General features: G+C 41.7%; 1 protein-coding gene across 1 annotated transcript in view; it reads left to right on the forward strand.

Moving 5' to 3' along the window:
• ZSWIM6 (zinc finger SWIM-type containing 6) overlaps window positions 1-15708 on the forward strand; it is a 141456-nt gene that overhangs the window by 42833 nt on the left and 82915 nt on the right. The window lies entirely within an intron of this gene.

Here is a 15708-nt window from a genome sequence, read left to right on the forward strand (position 1 = left end):
CAGGAAGGTAGGCAACCTTGTCTTTTCAGCTGTTGAATCCCCAGCCATAATTTATTCATGGTGAGAGTTGTAGTTTAACATTTGGAGAGCAAAGGTTTCCTGTCCCTGATCTAGAACATAGGTGTTTTTTTTTCTTCTTCAACTGGGCTGCAATCCAAAACTGAGTCATGTCCTAAGATGGAATTGTCAGTTTTATGTTTTCTTTTTTATATTTTTAAAGAGAGCGTAGAGATGCAAGGAAACGAGGAAAACTAAAGCAGACTGAAATATGATGGACATATGTGGTAAAAATTCATTGTTGCTGGTTGGGATTAAAGGTGGGTTCTGGATTTGAGAGGACCACTGAACATATGAGAATTTTGGAGAAAATGGAGGGGGTGAGGAGAAGTATTTGGCTGAGAAGGTCTAGCAGAAACTATCCCCAAAGACAATGTCACTAGCCTGTTCAACATTAGTTTCTATCTTTGGCAGAGGATACTATGCCAGTCTTGTGACTAGCCATTAGTCTACGATTATTTAATTTAATTTATTTATCAAATTTGTATACCACCCCAAACTTTCGTCTCTGGGTGGTTTACAATAACCGGTTTATGGCAGTTTACAGTGAATAAGCTCAAGCTTATTCTCCAGGCAGGTGAGGCTCTTATAAATCAGACGGTACATGGTCCTTTTTTCCTCTGGTGGTAGGAGATCCTCAGGAAGGGTTAGGAACTGAGCATGCTCGAGACAGAACTGGACCATGTGATTCTTGTGGGCGTAGCTAGCTCCCCAGTTCCAGTTCTGTCTTGCTCGGGACTAGACGTTTTGTGAGAGAGCTCCTGTACTCTACATTCTGGAATTCTGCTCAGACTGACAGTGTACTACAGATGGCTGACAGTGATCAGGTGGACTAGTAAATCTCCAGTAACTTACTTGCAAGGCTTATCCTCAAATTATCAAACATTGCAAATGTCTGTGGCTGCAGTGTTGAACTAGAGTGCAGGAGGCCACTAGCAAGCTGTATAACACTCTTACTGAACGTCTGTGAGGAGAACATATGTAGAAACTTATATAATTGATACCCACTCTCAGATTGTGTAGGTGGACTGTTGATCTGACTTGACTATTTAAAAACGTGGTTCTGAAATACTCTGTAGCCTAATTGAGTTGCTTATGAGCTGAGACTCTGTAAAGATTGCCCACTGTGAATCCTGTTACTAGAGTTAAAGATAGGGTAAGGAAACTTTACTTAATGTTCTGTATGAACTGCCAAAGAGCCCTCGTATGGTAATTAAACAGTAATTTTCCTTCCACACTGTTCCATGAGATTGACACCACTTCAGCCTACTGGCTTAAATCTTGTGTTCAAAATGAGGTTTAATTAAGATATAGTCTGCATGTGCTGACAGAGACATAAAATCAATGCTTAGTTTGCTTGAGGAAAGAGACTACTTTTTTTCTTTTGGGTCTTGGTTAAGTCTTGTTTTTTAAAAATACATTAGCAATTCAGAAAGCAGAACCAAATAGCCATTCTTAAAATTCATGTCCTCCAAATGTTAATTTGATGCTTTGAGGCATAAATGACCTTTCTAGCCAGCTCAAACTTGTCAAACAAAGGAGCGATAGAAACAAGCTGCTGTTTGTTCTAATACAACAGCCTGCTTCTCTGAGAGAATTTCAAGCCTCCCCCTTCTCAACATTAAATGAAACTCTGGCCTGTGCTGTGCTTGGAGGTTGGGGGAAAAAATTGTGGCTGTATATGCATCGCTGGCTGGCTGGTGGTGAAATCCAGACAACCTGGGCAAATTGAACCATAGGGTCCTACTTCAGCAGTTCTGCAAACCTGAATTGTGCATTGATCCATGCCTATCCAAGCTGGTATTGCTTTATGCTCTACCACTGGGCTATTTAAATGGATAACAGAATGAGGCTTTACAAAACTGGACAAAATGATACATTTTAGGGCTAATATTTTAATTCCTCATTTGGCTTATGGCCCTTGTGTCCAGTTGGTAAGCTTCGCCACAGAATGCCATCCCCCACTCCGGTCACAATGAGGTAGTTAGTAAGAAGAGGAAACAATAAATGACCCTCTTCTTTAAAGGAATCTGTCAGGTTGGCCACATAGGTGGTAAAATAAAAGGTATGTTTGAAATGTAGGTAGAAAGTTAGCAGCTTTCTACCTTTTTATAGCAGCAGCTTTTCTTAAGTCTGTTGCTACCTCACAACAATATTGATCCCCCACCCCAATAAAATACTTAAAGGATAGCAGCATCTTCAAGAATACAAGAAAATGACAAACCCCAATAGCAATACTAGCACTTAACCAAAGAGTTGATCAAGCCAGCAAAAGGGTGCTTGCATAGATTTATTTGGGTGGGGTGCAGTGTTTGCAGTTAATGAGACAATACTGAGTTATATTGAGTTGGTTAATGTGAGCATCTGATTCCAGTGAGAATAAAAAGCAAAATAATCTCAAATGCAGCAAGACTTGGTTTAGGAGTCCTTTGTTTAAAGAGTTGTGTCTGACATTATGTTGCTCCTTTCGTATATTAAAAAAACATGGATTGGTCAGCCAAATGCACATCTAGTGTGTGTATATAGTCTAGATTCACATCTTTCTACAGCTTGGCTTACACACAAAATCACATGGTAAGTGTTCCTAGAGCTTTTTCTATCATGTAGGCATAGTTTGAATGAAATAAATAATCCTTTTGTGCAGAAAGCTAGAGGTTAGGAGGAAGGTCTGCACTAGAACAATCTTTCAGGGCATCTAGTTTTTAATGTGTTCGGGGTATTTTTATGAGGGAGAATTCATTCATTCACTTGTAGTTGTAGGTGATATAGTCGGGGAATAGTTTTACTTTGTGATCTGCTGTTTGCATTGACTAAGTCCCAGAAGGAGTTGCAGAAAGGTGGAACAATCCCAGGTGCTTGGCTGCTTAGACACTTAATTTTAATAGGTTAGTGTTGTTAACTTTCTCACCTGCTTGGGCAGTTTACCATTTGCACTCAGCTGTTGCACATTAAAGGCTTTCACCCATGGGTGCTTCATTGGCCGCTTTACTTACCAATGGCTTTGATCCAAACTTATTGCTGTTATCCCAAAAGCTCCTAAGAGAAGAAGCATCATCTTTAGAATGTCACCTTGACATTCTAAATTTATAAGATCCAAACACACTGCCTGTTCACAATTCCTTCCATAAATGAAAAGAGAATTGTGGTCATGTAAAAAAAAAACCCCTTCTCTAAGCAGGAAACTTCTGTGAGTGCAGCAATAGGTTTGGATCCAAGCCTATTTAGAAAATGAATGGAAAAGTGGTGTTTGCTTTATGTAGTGTAAGCAGAGTGCTTCTCATACTAAATTACAGCATATTGTTTTGGTATAACTAACATGAAGGTCAATGTGTCTAATCTTTTTTATTTCAAGGTTACCTCTTAAAATTGGGGGAGCAATGAGGGTCACACAAGATGAAGTTAATATTTCTTGATTCATCTTATGGAATTTATCAAGAAACAGTTCCCAGCAAAGCTGGTAAACCTCTTTCCCCTTCCCACTGTAGGATTATAGTAGTTGCTTGATCTTCGGTGAGAACTCTAAATACATAGTTAGCCCTTTGAGTACAGTCTATTCCCAAACATTGTAAACTCCTATACAAACAATTCTATTTATTCATGAGTGCATTTGTTTGACATTTGCACAGATCTTGAAAAATTCATTCGTTTATAGGAAAGGTTGAACTTTGAATGTCCCTGAACTATTTTGCCCCCCCCACCCCGAACCCAATATTCAAGCTTACTCAATTGAATCTAGCTGAAGTTGCACACGAGGTGTGAAAACCTTGGATATCTTTGGGGACAAAAACAGTCATTCCTGTTTTTAAAAAAAACTTCATTTCTAGCATGAACTTCTTAACTTATTTATGCTAATAAGATATGCATAATAAGTGTTTTCTTTCACTTTTTTGATCCAGTGCTGGGATAACACTCTGGGAGGCTTTGTCCAGAAATAAAACATCTTTTCATTGAAAACTAGCAGATGTTGTGTGCCCTCTGCCAATTCTAGTCATATATTCCTTCCATCCCCCCATGTGGGAAACATCAATGAGTATACAGCACCGTAAATATGGTTCTTCTCCTTGAGTTCCAGTATAAACTGAAATTTTTTTTCAGAGCAATTAAATGATGTTTTTCTCTTTAAGAGCACTGGCTTAACCAGTGGAAGCCATTTAGACATTTTAGCTGTAGCTCTTGCAGAAACATGTGCATAGCTACTGTTTTGGTAAACGGCTCTATAACCAGATTGTATGTTTGACGATATATGATCTGGACTGAGAACTGTTCAGTTGGAATACATTGTGCCTTTGTGGTTTTCGGCACCTTAGATCTAGTATGCAGTATTTGCCTTTTTGACTTGTCACTGTAGTAGCTTGAAAGAACAAATATACTGTTGTACAGAACACAAACAATGCTATTAAGCTTGTAGATGATTCTTTCTGCTGGATGATCCAAATTGCTGTCAGGTTGTATTTATACACACACACTCTCTGTACCTTTCTCAGAATCAAGTTACTTATTCTAGGCCTAGATAGATATAGGTATGATAGATGTGTGTGTTAATGTTAAGAAACTGTTAAAAGGCTACACGTGATGTCACTGTGGCTTGATGAACAGAATTGTATATTGCCCTTTGGAAGGAAACAGGCAGTTCTAGTGCTGGACTAGCATGAAGCACTGGTTCAATTGGTGAATGAGCTATTCCAATAGTGGGTTATAAGTTGCAGCTGTACTTTAGTAACACCCAAGGATTGTTTATCTGGAATGCCTTTATCAGCTCTATATTCTTAAATTCATCTGGGGAAGTGCAAGAAATGATGTGGTATTGTCTCTGAGGATCCAACTAGGCATTGCTGTGTACTTAAAATAACAAACAAACTTGTTTAGCTGCCCCATAACAAATTATTCTCTGGGTGGCTCACGATAGAACAACAGATTTAATATTTATTTAAACATACAGAACAGAAAAAATACAATAAAATAAGAAATGCAAAATAAAATACAAAAAACCTTTTAGAAGTCTATTTTAAAAAGAACTGAGTAAACAAAAAGGTCTTCAGGTGGTATTTAAAGAAGAAAGTGATGATGCCAGGTGAGCCTCACTGGGGAGGCTATTTTATAAATGGGGTACCATCACTGAAAAGGCCCTCTCTAGTAGCCACCCACCTCACCTCATTTGGTGGGGCCACTCTGAGATCTGAAGAAGATCTCAAGATCCCAATCGGGCTGCATGGGGGCAAGGCACTCTCTTGGGTAACCTGGTCCCAAACCACTTAGGGCTTTAAAGGTTTAATAAAAATCAGCACTTTGAATTGGGTATGGAAAGGGACTGGGAGCCAGTGTAGCTGACAAAGCACTGGTATGATATGATTGAAAAGCCCAGCCCCGGGTTGTTAACCTTGAGGCCCTATTTTGGACCAACTGCAGTTCTGGACCATTTTTAAAGGCAGCCTCACATACAACACATTGCAGTAATCTAAATGGGAGGTTACCAGAGCATGGATAACTGTAGCCAAGCTATCTGCATCCAGGTAAGATCACAGCTGGCTTATTAGCCAAAGCTGATAAAAGGCTCTCTGAGCCACAGAGGCCACTTTAGCCCCTAGTGACAATCAAGATCTGTGGCCCAGTTCCACAGCCTTCCCCCATTTTCCAAGCCTCTAAAGGAACCCAACATTCTCTTCTAGTTTTTGAAGCCATTAATCACCAGTACATTATTTTTATATCTGGTATATTTTGACCCCAAGGGCATGGCTAGGGTCCTGTTAGGATTGGAGTCCCTGCTCCACAATATTTGACTTCAAATTCCCTCCTTCGCTGGAATTTGCCACTGCATGAAAAATGTGTTGCAAACATAGGCTTACTGTGCTTTAATATTTCACCCCTTGGCTTTTTTGTGTGGTGGAAGATTTACCACTGCACAACTTAAAAAAACCACACAAAACAGTTTTGGGTGGGAGTTAGCAATACTTTGACAGGGGTGGGGATGTTATCCACCTTCTCCTGGGCTCCCCCCTGCCTCTTCAGTTTAACCCAGCTGCTGGATTACCACTGGACACAAAGGCACCTGTTGCCCCTTTCGTGGAGGCCAGCAGCTGGGTTGCTGTTGAGGCCTCCAGTACTTGGAAAAGCCAGCTCCCAGAGCAACTGCCTTCCCTTCCTCTTTGCATGCAAATGGAAAGAGAAGTGATGGGACAGAGTCAGAAATGAAGTGAGGAGGCTCTTGGCTTCATCTCTTCCCCTTCCCTTTCCAAGTGTGCAGAGTAGGGAGGACAGATCCCCAACAATGGAGGAGATAGTGACAGGGAGCACTGGGCTGGAATTTTTCATTCCATCCTATCATTGCCACTTCTTGCTTCACCCAAACAAGGGGTATGTGTATGGGCGGGGAGGGGGGGGGAGGCAGGCAGACATGCAAAGGTTTTGGGGCCCCCAACCTTCTATTGGAGGCTTGTGCCCTCTGCTAGCAAAAGCAATGCATACAAACATGTTTGCACAAACCTGGGATACCCCTCTGGGTCTCTTGTGTTGGTGGGGTTTTTGGTTAGGAAAAGCAGCTTTAGAAGGAGGCAATGTGAAGCAGAGACGGTTTTGTCTGCTTAACATGCATAATCTTTCCCTGGTCCAATCTCTTCCCCCAGAGCCGCAAATATACATTTGTAGTAGGTTCTGCCTCCACCCCCCATTTCTTCCCCCCAAAGTTGCACTTCTGGCATGTGGGAAGGGCCGCTGGGTTTGTTATGTATGTCTGAGTGTAATATCTAGTTTGGCTTTAAGTGTGAGCTGTCTGCCTGGATATCCATCGGTCAAATTTTACTTCCAACCAGGAATTCAATAGCTGGTCTTAAGCAAACCGCATTTTATCCTTTGCTTCCCATCTGCAGTGCAGGACTGATCAGGTACTGCTTTACCATACAGAGCTGTTGTCAGGATTGATAGACTGTGCAGGTCAGAGCACTATGACTTGCACTTGAAATCTGCTGCATAAATGCTAAGTGTTATCAGGTACAGTTACTATTGGGGTACATCTGTCTATAGGTTGCTGAAAGCTGCTAGTGCAAGTCAATGAATGTGTCAGAATGTGTTAAGTGCTCCTGCTCTGCTTCTCCCTGAACCAATGCAGTGGGAAACGTTCATAACATTTCAATCTTTTAAGGATGTTAAAGGCAGTTGCATTTTCACTTGCAAGGAGGTTGTCCCCAATACCTTGCCTGGAATGGTGGACTGTCTTTGCTCTTGTGATTGCACTTTCAGCTTTGCTTTCAGCTCAGATTAGTGAAATGTCTTCAAACAGTAGTTTCTCACTAATATTACTGTTTCTAATAGAGGGTATGTGACTTGTATTTTATATTTGTATGTTTCAAACATTGGATTCCAATTTCTACTTATAGGGCTTCTTTTGTCCTGTCATGCAGTTGTGAGATTCCAAGCTTATAAGAGTGCCTGTGCTTGTGCACATCAACTTCGCATTGCCTGGACCAATATGAACTAAATTGAGTATAGTTTTAGGGACAGAGAAATGGCTTAACTACCAAGCCATAGATTGCTGGTTCGAATCCACGCTGGTATGTTCCCCAGACTATGGGAAACGCCTATATCGGGTAGCAGCGATATAGGAAGATGCTGAAAGCATCATACTGCATGAGAGATGGCAATGGTAAACCTCTCCTGTATTCTCAAAAGACAACCACAGGGCTCGGTAGTCGCCTGGAGTCGGCACCAACTTGACAGCGCACTTTACTTTTACCAAGAACATAGTTTATGTCATCCATCCTGATAGAAGATGGTGGACATGTAAACATTTGAGATGCAAGTGAGCTAACTTATTAACTTGATTTTTTTTACATTTATATCTCACTTTTTCCTCCGAGGAGCTCAGAGTGGTTATAGTGAAAAGAAAGTAGGCGGATTATTTCTTACCAGAACAAATTGATTAAAAGATTATCCTGCCTTTCACTTACGTTTCAGTGTGGCCTACATATATAACTCAGTTTTAAACACCCCCTGATTGCAGAATCAAAACGCACTAGGTCAACATGAGTGCTAAAAAGATCTAAAAGATGAACCAAATGTTCTGGGGAGGGGCATTCCACATCAGGGATGGGGACACTAGTACAGAGAAGTGCTGTAGTATTATACTGTGAATGCAAATAATCATCTTAGGGTTTGGGAAACTTGAAGATTGTTGATACTACACTATGAGTTTGGAGACTTGACCAACAGCATGGAATTCTTGAGACTCTGAGATGTTAAAAGGAAGCAATAATGGAGAATGTTAAGAGGTGACTTACTGAGTTGGGTTCTAGATTAGACATTTGTAGTGCTATGCAAAACTGTTACTCTTTGAAATATGTTTTCCTCCATGCTTCATAAATGGTTAGGAAGAGTGTCACTCTAAAAATGCAGCTTAGTAACTTGCAGTAGCACTTCTCAAGATGTGAATAGTTTTATGAAGCTGGAAACACTGGAGTGCTACTAATTCTTCTCCACCAAATGTATTTTCTATTCTGGCACAAGAACAACTTCACTGATGTTACCAATAATTTCTGAGACTCCATTCTTTCTTTTCTGCTTCCTATCAACGTAAACCCAGAATACAAAGGATGAGCTCTTCAAGTTCTTGGTTCTAGATGATATGTAAAATTATTTCCTCTTCATTTATTTGTTGGTAATAGAGACTTATTTTGCCTTGTCCTTGGTGATTGGCTTTTGTATCTTGCTTTGTATATAATGATTCTAGAGTAATTTTTGTGTTCAGAGTGTGAAAGGATTTTTAATTTATATGCTGACTAATTGAGTTTGTAATATTCATAAAAATAAGGTGAAATATGCATAAAAATTAAGTATATTAGCAGTTACTGGACAGAAATGTCACTTGGTTAGCTCACCCAGAATATATTGTGCATGTGGGGGGAGGTGCACAAGCTATTCGGTGGTGGTGGGGGAGGGTGTATTCTAAATAATAGCAGGAAATGGTGGCCTCCAAGGGAATAATCTTGAGCAATGTTACTTAGGAGTTCATAATATATGAACAAACAGGCAGTGAACAGCATATAATTCTGCATGGTGTATGGCAGCTTTAAATATACATATTAGTAAGGTAGCAGATGCTTTCGTTCTGAAATTGACATGTAAAATAGCAGTCTTCCTCAGCAGGGTGCAGCTCTATCTGTGACTCCTTCACATGTAATGAATAGCTAATTTTTACTGTATAGTCCACAAGAGACTGAAGGAGAAATGGGGGGAGGGAGAGAAGAGTGCTCTGCCAACCAATGCCAGCTGAATGCGCTGAGATGTGCTTTTAATGGAAGCATATTTGAGAACTCTTTGCAGCGGGGGGGGGGGAGCAAGTTATAAAGAGTGTTGCTCATCTGCTACTTTGTATTAAAATTCAGATTACGACAAGTGGACATGCAGGCATTTGTTCGTGTTGCCGTAAGAGGGAAAACTGGCAAGCTTTGGGGGTTGTGGATAGCCTTGCTTTGCAAGGAGAGAATCTGTAATGGAATTTGTACTGGAAAATGGAGCAGCGTCTGTTTCTTTCTATTCAGTGATGGTTACAGGCTGCTGTCAAATGAATGCCCATCTGATGAGACCTTGGCTTTTTTTCCCTTTTTTTTTTTTAATAAGGATTATGGTAGACATTTGAAACAAACTAACAACAAAAAACCCTGAATTTTTTCTTGCTTGTCGTATGAAAATAGGCTACAACCTGGCTTGATGTATTTTTCTACCATGATGAATGAATCAAGCAAAATTGGAAATGGCAAGAATTGTGTAGTTACAAATACATGCTAGCTACCCCACCCCCAAAATCTGTTGTACCTTTTCAGCCAAGTGGTGAGGCTGAAAGAAGAAAACAAAGGAAATGTTTTTGAGGCTTTTGCTGTCTTCCACAGTTCTTATCAGAAAAGACGGGCTTCTCCTGCTAAATAAACAGGAAAAGCCTGATATGGGATTGTATTAACTTATAGATCTTAAGACTGCGGCTTTGTTTTCACTGAGATAGTTAACTTGTACAGTCCAGACACAGGCTAACACTGATGGGGTGGGTGGGGATTGAAGGCTCCTCCAAGAGATTGATTGAAGAGATGATTGAAGGCTCCTCCAAGAGAAATCCCTGCACATAGAAAGCTAATATGTCAGGGAGAAGTCACAAGTGTTGTCCTATCTTGGTTAGCTTAGTGTTTTATTTGGGTAAAGACAAATGTGTTGGGAACAGGGAGATTTGATCTTGCTCAGGGACAAAAGTACTATTTGGCATGGAGACACTGATCTTCAGAATGTTCAGTCTAGCTGATCTTTTGTTGTTAAATAGTAGATACTATACTTAAAAGTGAATTGAGGTGATAGCATAGGTTGATTAGTGCCTGTAAGGTTTGTTCGTGGCTTGGTTTAGTGGAGTGGATGAATATTTCTCCTTATTCAACTTTGCTGTCTTTCATTAGTCTGAAATTATGGAGGAAGGGGTGGCAAATGAATTTATTTTTTATTTTATTTTTATTTAACAAATTTTTATACCACCCAAAACATAAGTCTCTGGGCAGTTTACAAAGAAGAACTGATCTAATGTGTTCACTTTGGAAAGTCTCCAATGCTGCCTTCTGGAACAGAACAGTGCTTCAGCAGAACAAGGGAGGAGAGAATAGTAGATAATTGGGGTGGGGGGGGGGTGGGCTTATTTTTAAAAGGATCAGTTGAATTGAATGTCTTTAAAAATAAACCCCCTCTGAAGCAAAATCGTGTCAGTTAACATCTACTTATGAATGATAAACTTCACAACCAAACTTGAGTGATCCTAGGTCTCTCAAATTGGGGCTATCCTAATATAAGGTAGTGGCTTCTGTGTATTCAGGGGACTCACTAGGTATGCAGAAGTATATCCATTAATAGAAGCCTGCAGGAGAGAAGGAGGAACATCTGCCCCAGACAGACCCCATGGTGGGGGACTGGGTGCCTGCATGTCTGTTCTGTTCCCCTCCAGCTTACTGTCTGCCTCCCAGGACAGGCTGCTGGGCTGTGGTGAGGCTTTGCAGTACTGGGGCCCACAGGGGGTGACTTGGCAGTTTCCTGGTTTCCATCTGCTGGAGCTTGCTGCTCAGGGCTATTTAGGGTGCTGCCAGTGGCGGCGGATCCGCCACTGAAGGGGTGATACCAAAGGGGGTTGCCACTTTGGGGGAGCCACTTTGGGGGACAGCCAGGGTGAGGGCCAGGTCTCCTGGCTCAGGGGGGGCATTTAATAGTGGGGCTTCTGTTTTAATTAGTCCTGGCTGTGATTGCTTTAGAATGTGTCTGGGCATACCTTGAGATGGGGAGACGGGGGGCGTGTCCACTGTTTGTGGGGTGGCAATTCCAGTGGTGGTGGGGAACAGAAGACGTAATGTTGGAAGGTCAGTGGGCCGCTACAGGGGAAGGGGACTTGGAAATCTAATCACTGTTTCCCCTTCTGGCTGTCCTGCCAGCTCTCTGACCTTGGGGAGCAGTGCCGACCACCCTTGGAACCTCACCTTGCTCCTTTGTAATGCCAGCTCATTCCAGAACAAATCAGAAACCATCCATGATTTGATTTTAGATGAAGGCACCGACCTGGTATGTATTACAGAGACCAGATTGGGGGAGGCTGGTGAACCCGTCTGGTCCCAGCTTCTTCCTCCAGGGTACTCTGTTGAGGAGTGGGTGAGGGACCATGGGCGGGGAGGTGAAGTGGCAGTGGTCTATAACAACAATATCTCCCTGACCAGGATCCCTGTTGAGGTGTCGGAGCATATTGAATGTGTGTACTTAAGTTTGGGGACCAGGGATAGACTGGGACTTCTGTTGGTGTATTGATTGCCCCGCTGCTCAACAGAGTCCCTAACTGAGCTGACAGTTTGTTCTCGGGCTTGGTGTTGGAGTCTCCCAGGCTTGTGGTGCCAGGGAACTTCAGTGTGCATTTAGGGACCAAATTGTCTGGGGTGGCTCAGGCATTCATAGCAGCCATGACGACTGTGGGCCTATCCCAAGCGCTCTTGGGACCGAAGCTCATTGCAGGTCACATGCTTGATTTGGTCTTTCACTCTGATCAGGGTGGTTCTCTGTGGGTGGGAACTCCTGTGATTTCACCATTGTCATGGACAGACCACCATCTGGTTAAGATTGGACTTAGTCACTTCCCACCTTCGCAGAGGTGAGGGACCTATTAGGATGGTCTGCCTGAGAAGATTATTGGATCCAATAGGATTTCAAGATGCCTTAGAGAGATTTAGTGTTGGCTCTGCTGGCAACCACAGTGTGGAAGTCATTTCCCCTGCCGCTGCCTCACTGCAGCTCCAGAGTCACGAAAAAGCCATTCCTGAGGTTTGAGGGACCCTTAGCAATAGCATGAGATGCAGCACAGGTAGCTGCAGAGGCAGAAGGGAATTCCCCAAAACCAGGCAGAGACCCTTTCTGCCTGCTCACAGAAGATGCGCCTGTCCAGTTTGTAAGTATTTCCTACTCTCCCTGTGGCCACCTGTTCTACATCTCATACTGTTACAAGGGTCCTTTGATCCTCAGTAACCACTTTTGGGGGGGGGCAACTATGGGATGTGCAGCAAGGAAGTGGGTGGGATAATTGCATCTGCATTTGTCTGGATGCTACTTGTTGTAAAGAACTGTCCACTACACAACTGCCTAGTTGCATGAGCAAGTTGACCGGGCAAGCCGGGGGGAGGGTAGAGGCAGCGGCAGGAGGACCGGCCATGTCGCGGGGAGGGTAGAGGCGGGATCAGCGGAAAACACTCTGGGCGGCAAACACATCAAACAGCACACAAAGTAACACACAAGCACCCCCCCCCCAAACCGACCAAAGCTCCATACAGACATGTGAAAAGCTACACAACCCTGCTAGTGCCCGTTATTTTAACGGGCTTAAAATTACTAGTACCTTATAAAGCCCTAAATGGCTTGGGCCCTGGGTATTTAAGAGAAGGTCTTCTTCGTTATGAACCCCACCGCTGATTGAGATCATCAGGAGAGGTCTATCTGCAGTTGCCACCAGCTCGTTTGGTGGCTACTCAAGAATGGGCCTTCTCAGCTGCTGCCCCAAAGATTTGGAACACACTTCCTGCTGAAATAAGAGCCTCCCCATCTCTGACAACTGTTCAGATGCACCTGTTCACCCAGGCTTTTAATTAAATATTATTTTAGCAGTTTTATCATTTTAAAATATGTTAAAAATTTAAATTGTTGTAATGTTTTAACTTTTACTATGTCATTTATTTTGTTTTAACTACCGTTTTAAGGTTTTTTTTGGTCATTTATTTTAACTAATGTTTTAGCTTTTTGTTTGTAAATTGCCCAGAGACGTGAGTTTTGGGCAGTATAGAAGTGTATTAAATAAATTAAATAAATAAATTAAATAAATAAATAATTTGAGATTTTTTAAAAAGACTGGTGCTCTTTCAGGACCAATGAAATGTTGAAGATGTTAGAGGTTCAAGGCCCTCCTCCAACAGCTTATGTATGTTGTATAATTTATCATAAATTATATCCAGGTCAGGATACACTTGGCTTGTAGCCTGACCTGAGTTGAAGATGGCAACTGGTTATAGTGGGATGCTTGGTTTTTTAAGGAAATAGCTTCTTAACCCCAGACATTTTCACTTGTTTGCTTTGTGACTGGCTGGTGTCTAGCTATTCTTATGTATGCCCCTGGTTTGTGGTATAAATGGCATTGCTTGTGTCCCCTTCAGAGCTATAGTCAAGGCTGCTTAACCACAATGTTAGGCATTTGGCAGAATGCATCTGTATTTCCAGACAGAATCTTGAGGTCAGGGTCAGTGTATTGTGACCGTCCCAGCTTCTCGTCCTGGAACTGTTCTGTGCTGTGGTTCTGCTGTGGCTTTTATTGCTGCCTTGACTGGAAACATGTGTGTTACTTATACATGAGATTACAGTAAAAGTAAAATTAATTTGAGAGATAATGATCAGAAATAAAAATCCATATGAGATGCTCTAATGTGTAGCATCTCTCCAATTGGATATTTAATGTTTCTGAACCCCCTTGATACTGACTGTATTCATTTCAGTACTGGAGCTATTTGGTGGTTTATTCGAGAGCTTTAGGTGTACAAAGACCAGAGTGTCGTACAAACCTTTTGTACATATTTGACTCCATGTAAAGAGCAATGTAATAATCCCCTAGTTAAAGAGTTAAGAGCAGTGTTCACTCTTGCTGCAGTACATCAAAATTCAGATCGATATCTTAATAAATACACTGGGCAGCATCCAGACCTCTAGTAAAGTGAACTCTGTAGGTGAAAACTCCTTTTCCTTATGGAAGAACTTTGCTCATGCAAGGACCTCTTGCATGAGTAAAACTTGCCTTCTGTCAATAGAAGGGGCTTAAACCAACAGAGCACCACTCTGTGAAAGGCTTTAATGCCACCCTCTGAGTTTACATCAAAATTTAGTACTAATTGGTCTTGGTACTGAGTAGATCTTGAAAGGAGGGGAAAGCTGGCAGCCACTGTGATATACTGCTCAAAGCTTGTTTTCATATGAAGACCTGAGCTTCAGTCCTACACATATGCCTAGGAGTAAGCTCAGTTGAATACTGTGGAGCTGATTTCTGAGCAAACATAGAATTGCAGTATAAATTTGGTTTTATCTAATGTCCACTGTACTTGGTAGGTGATGACTTATTGGTTAAGGAATGGATCAAGCTCTTATCAGCTGACAAATCAGTTCCATACCCCAGATAAGTTTGTGTATTGTATTGTGATCAAATATGAAATGTTGCTCCTCCCATTCCATGTCAGCTTGCCTTGCCTTGCATAGTATTAACCTTAGTTTCCTAATGGGACTCACCTAAGATGACTTCCATATCAATCTTGTGTTGCGCAGTGCTTTGGGCATGAAGAAGTGATACCATTTTATATCTAATCTTGGTACAAGAGTTTTGTTAATACTGTGCCTTGTTTTTATCAAAACTTTTTTCTCCAGACCTTTTGAGAAAAATGTAGCTACAACCTAGGGCAAGGTTGACAAATCTCAAGTGCCAGGGAGCCATGTTGTCTAGAAATTTTAACTGTGGTGCCTACACTAGGATAGTGTAGTCAGAGGTAGTTATTAAATAACATCTTTATTTGCCCCAGGCTGCCACTCACACAGTGCCCATCACAAAGTCCATTCATTTTGTCAAGAGTCTGGCTTCTACATTTTCAGGCTAGCGCCTAGATCTGAAGAAAAAATGTCAAGGCCTAGCTTAGGATGACTCTTGACTGTCCTAACTGGCCCTGTCCACCCCCAGCACAGTATCTCTAGTGACTGTTGCTGGTGTCTATCTTGTTTCTTTTTAGATTGTGAACCCTTTAGGGACAGGGTTCCATCTTGTTTGTTTGTTATTTCTCTGTGTAAACCGCCCTGAACCATTTTTGGAAGGGTGGTATAGAAATCAAATGAATGAATGAACGAACTACTTTTCCTAAAGGTGAAATAATAAAAGCAAATGGTTGCTTCTAAATTGGGCATAATAGTTGTCCAATAAATCACCCTGATAGTCTTCATCATGCTTAGGCAAGCTAATATGGAGAGGACATGTTAAAAGCGGGTTCAAATCTGAAGGAAAAGCACATAATACAGCCCCTTCTATACAGTGGCTCTTTATCCTGTAAGTGGAAGATAACACACTTTGAATACAGCCCTACAAAA

Source organism: Hemicordylus capensis, chromosome 2, assembly GCF_027244095.1.
Source record: "Hemicordylus capensis ecotype Gifberg chromosome 2, rHemCap1.1.pri, whole genome shotgun sequence".
Lineage (NCBI taxonomy): Eukaryota > Metazoa > Chordata > Lepidosauria > Squamata > Cordylidae > Hemicordylus > Hemicordylus capensis.